Below are 5,302 nucleotides of genomic sequence, written 5' to 3' on the forward strand. Positions count from 1 at the left end.
CGTATCCGCTTAGTTTTCCCCAACGCGTGGCCGCATCCGCTTAGTTTTCCCCCGCTGAACTGTTTTCGGGTCACTTTTGCCCAACGTTAGCCGCTTCCGCTTGCCGCTGGACTGTTTTCGGGCCAATTTCCACCGACTCTTGGCCGTATCCGCTTAGTTTTCCCCAACGCGTGGCCGCATCCGCTTAGTTTTCCCCCGCTGAACTGTTTTCGGGTCAGTTTTGCCCAACGTTAGCCGCTTCCGCCTGCCGCTGGACTGTTTTCGGGCCAATTTCCACCGACTCTTGGCCGTATCCGCTTAGTTTTCCCCAACGCGTGGCCGCATCCGCTTAGTTTTCCCCCGCTGAACTGTTTTCGGGTCACTTTTGCCCAACGTTAGCCGCTTCCGCTTGCCGCTGGACTGTTTTCGGGCCAATTTCCACCGACTCTTGGCCGTATCCGCTTAGTTTTCCCCAACGCGTGGCCGCATCCGCTTAGTTTTCCCCCGCTGACCTGTTTTCGGGTCAGTTTTGCCCAACGTTAGCCGCTTCCGCTTGCCGCTGGACTGTTTTCGGGCCAATTTCCACCGACTCTTGGCCGTATCCGCTTAGTTTTCCCCAACGCGTGGCCGCATCCGCTTAGTTTTCCCCCGCTGAACTGTTTTCGGGTCACTTTTGCCCAACGTTAGCCGCTTCCGCTTGCCGCTGGGCTGTTTTCGGGCCAATTTCCACCGACACTTGGCCGCATCCGCTTAGTTTTCCCCAACGCGTGGCCGCATCCGCTTAGTTTTCCCCCGCTTAACTGTTTTCGGGTCACTTTTCCCCAACGTTAGCCGCTTCCGCTTGCCGCTGGGCTGTTTTCGGGCCATTTTTCCCCAACACTTGGCCGTATCCGCTTAGTTTTCCCCAACGCGTGGCCGCATCCGCTTAGTTTTCCCCCGCTGAACTGTTTTCGGGTCACTTTTGCCCAACGTTAGCCGCTTCCGCTTGCCGCTGGACTGTTTTCGGGCCAATTTCCACCGACTCTGGGCCGGATCCGCTTAGTTTTCCCCAACGCTTGGCTGCATCCGCTTAATTTTCCCCAGCTGAACTGTTTTCGGGTCACTTTGTCCCAACGTTAGCCGTTTCCGCTTGCCGCTGGACTGTTTTCGGGCCATTTTCCACCGACTCTTGGCCGTATCCGCTTGGTTTTGCCCAACGCTTGGCTGCTTCCGCTTAATTTCCCCCAGCTGAACTGTTTTCGGGTCACTTTTGCCCAACGTTAGCCGTTTCCGCTTGCCGCTGGACTGTTTTCGGGCCATTTTTCACCGTCACTTGGCCGTATCCGCTTAGTTTTCGCCAACAATTGGCTGCATCCGCTTAATTTTCCAAGCTATACTGCTTTCGGGTCAGTTTTGCCCAACGTTAGCCGCTTCCGCTTGCCGCTGGGCTGTTTTCGGGCCATTTTCCACCCACGCTGGCACCGACGGGGCCATGTACACCCACGCGCGTGTACATGAGGGGGCACCCATTTTTGAAAACCTTGCCCCCCTATAGGGGAATATGCATTTTGAGGCTCTAGCCACGCCCAGGGTTACCACCCCCTGAAAATCCCCCAAGTCCAAATCACCCATGTAAAATATTCAAAAAAATCTCAAAAAATCACAAAAAATTTATAAAATCAAATAAATTCAAAAAAAAAAAAAAAATTTCAAAAATTCAAAAAAAATTCAAAAAATTCAAAAAAATTCAAAAAAATTCAAAAATTTCAAAAATTCAAAAAAAGTCCAAAAACCCAAAAAAACTTCAAAAATTTCAAAAATTCAAAAAAATTTCAAAAAAAATTTCAAAAATTTGCCCCGCTGAACTGTTTTCGGGTCACTTTTGCCCAACGTTAGCCGCTTCCGCTTGCCGCTGGACTGTTTTCGGGCCAATTTCCACCGACTCTTGGCCGTATCCGCTTAGTTTTCCCCAACGCGTGGCCGCATCCGCTTAGTTTTCCCCCGCTGAACTGTTTTCGGGTCACTTTTGCCCAACGTTAGCCGCTTCCGCTTGCCGCTGGGCTGTTTTCGGGCCAATTTCCACCGACACTTGGCCGCATCCGCTTAGTTTTCCCCAACGCGTGCCCGCATCCGCTTAGTTTTCCCCCGCTTAACTGTTTTCGGGTCACTTTTCCCCAACGTTAGCCGCTTCCGCATGCCGCTGGGCTGTTTTCGGGCCATTTTTCCCCAACACTTGGCCGTATCCGCTTAGTTTTCCCCAACGCGTGGCCGCATCCGCTTAGTTTTCCCCCGCTGAACTGTTTTCGGGTCACTTTTGCCCAACGTTAGCCGCTTCCGCTTGCCGCTGGACTGTTTTCGGGCCAATTTCCACCGACTCTGGGCCGGATCCGCTTAGTTTTCCCCAACGCTTGGCTGCATCCGCTTAATTTTCCCCAGCTGAACTGTTTTCGGGTCACTTTGTCCCAACGTTAGCTGTTTCCGCTTGCCGCTGGACTGTTTTCGGGCCATTTTCCACCGACTCTTGGCCGTATCCGCTTGGTTTTGCCCAACGCTTGGCTGCTTCCGCTTAATTTCCCCCAGCTGAACTGTTTTCGGGTCACTTTTGACCAACGTTAGCCGTTTCCGCTTGCCGCTGGACTGTTTTCGGGCCATTTTTCACCGTCACTTGGCCGTATCCGCTTAGTTTTCGCCAACAATTGGCTGCATCCGCTTAATTTTCCAAGCTATACTGCTTTCGGGTCAGTTTTGCCCAACGTTAGCCGCTTCCGCTTGCCGCTGGGCTGTTTTCGGGCCATTTTCCACCCACGCTGGCACCGACGGGGCCATGTACACCCACGCGCGTGTACATGAGGGGGCACCCATTTTTGAAAACCTTGCCCCCCTATAGGGGAATATGCATTTTGAGGCTCTAGCCACGCCCAGGGTTACCACCCCCTGAAAATCCCCCAAGTCGAAATCACCCATGTAAAATATTCAAAAAAATCTCAAAAAATCACAAAAAATTTATAAAATCAAATAAATTAAAAAAAAAAAAAAAAAATTCAAAAATTCAAAAAAAATTCAAAAAATTCAAAAAAATTCAAAAAAATTCAAAAAATTCAAAAATTCAAAAAAAGTCCAAAAACCCAAAAAAACTTCAAAAATTTCAAAAATTCAAAAAAATTTCAAAATTTCAAAAAAAATTTCAAAAATTTGCCCCGCTGAACTGTTTTCGGGTCACTTTTGCCCAACGTTAGCCGCTTCCGCTTGCCGCTGGACTGTTTTCGGGCCTATTTCCACCGACTCTTGGCCGTATCCGCTTAGTTTTCCCCAACGCGTGGCCGCATCCGCTTAGTTTTCCCCCGCTTAACTGTTTTCGGGTCACTTTTCCCCAACGTTAGCCGCTTCCGCTTGCCGCTGGGCTGTTTTCGGGCCATTTTTCCCCAACACTTGGCCGTATCCGCTTAGTTTTCCCCAACGCGTGGCCGCATCCGCTTAGTTTTCCCCCGCTGAACTGTTTTCGGGTAACTTTTTCCCAACGTTAGCCGCTTCCGCTTGCCGCTGGACTGTTTTCGGGCCAATTTCCACCGACTCTGGGCCGGATCCGCTTTGTTTTCCCCAACGCGTGGCCGCATCCGCTTAGTTTTCCCCCGCTTAACTGTTTTCGGGTCACTTTTCCCCAACGTTAGCCGCTTCCGCTTGCCGCTGGGCTGTTTTCGGGCCAATTTCCACCGACTCTTGGCCGGATCCGCTTAATTTTCCCCAGCTGAACTGTTTTCGGGTCATTTTAGCCCGACGGGGGCACCGACGGGACTGTTTTCGGGCCATTTTGCACCGACGCTTGGCCGCATGCGCTCAGTTTTGGGGCCATTTTTCACTGACGGCTGGCCGCATCCGCTTAGTTGCCCCCGCTTTGCTGATTTTTGCGCCGTTTTTTTTGTTGAACTTCAGATTTCAAACTTCCAATTTTTTTTCCAAACTGCAGATTTCATATTTTATATTTTTAATAAATTTGAACTTTTTCAAAATATCAAAAAAGTATTGCCTACATCCATAATTTGGATCGCGTACAATCCGGAAGTTTGAGAAATGGTCCACACCGGGTGTGAACCATCCAATCCGAAAAAAGTGGGAATTTTTACAAGCCGGAAAAACTGGAGTTTCAATGGCTCTTTGGACGGTTGTAATTCATTTGGACCAAAAATTGTCCAACCCACTTGCATAAGATCCGAAATTGTCCAACCCAATTTTCTTTTTCCAAACTCCAAACTTCATATTTTATATTTTTAATAAATTTGAATTTTTGCCTACATCCATAATTTGGATCGCGTACAATCCGGAAGTTTGAGAAATGGTCCACACCGGGTGTGAACCATCCAATCCGAAAAAAGTGGGAATTTTTACAAGCCGGAAAAACTGGAGTTTCAATGGCTCTTTGGACGGTTGTAATTCATTTGGACCAAAAATTGTCCAACCCACTTGCATAAGATCCGAAATTGTACAACCCAATTTTTTTTTTCCAAACTCCAAATTTCATATTTCATATTTTTAATAAATTTGAATTTTTGCCTACATCCATAATTTGGATCGCGTACAATCCGGAAGTTTGAGAAATGGTCCACACCGGGTAGGAACCGTCCAATCCGAAAAAAGTGGGAATTTTTACAAGCCGGAAAAACTGGAGTTTCAATGGCTCTTTGGACGGTTGTAATTCATTTGGACCAAAAATTGTCCAACCCACTTGCATAAGATCCGAAATTGTCCAACCCAATTTTCTTTTTCCAAACTCCAAACTTCATATTTTATATTTTTAATAAATTTGAATTTTTGCCTACATCCATAATTTGGATCGCGTACAATCCGGAAGTTTGAGAAATGGTCCACACCGGGTGTGAACCATCCAATCCGAAAAAAGTGGGAATTTTTACAAGCCGGAAAAACTGGAGTTTCAATGGCTCTTTGGACGGTTGTAATTCATTTGGACCAAAAATTGTCCAACCCACTTGCATAAGATCCGAAATTGTACAACCCAATTTTTTTTTTCCAAACTCCAAATTTCATATTTCATATTTTTAATAAATTTGAATTTTTGCCTACATCCATAATTTGGATCGCGTACAATCCGGAAGTTTGAGAAATGGTCCACACCGGGTAGGAACCGTCCAATCCGAAAAAAGTGGGAATTTTTACAAGCCGGAAAAACTGGAGTTTCAATGGCTCTTTGGACGGTTGTAATTCATTTGGACCAAAAATTGTCCAACCCACTTGCATAAGATCCGAAATTGTCCAACCCAATTTTCTTTTTCCAAACTCCAAACTTCATATTTTATATTTTTAATAAATTTGAATTTTTGCCTACATCCAT

This window comes from Carex rostrata, unplaced genomic scaffold (assembly GCF_964058835.1).
Source record: "Carex rostrata unplaced genomic scaffold, lpCarRost1.2 SCAFFOLD_40, whole genome shotgun sequence".
Classification (NCBI taxonomy): Eukaryota; Viridiplantae; Streptophyta; class Magnoliopsida; order Poales; family Cyperaceae; genus Carex; species Carex rostrata.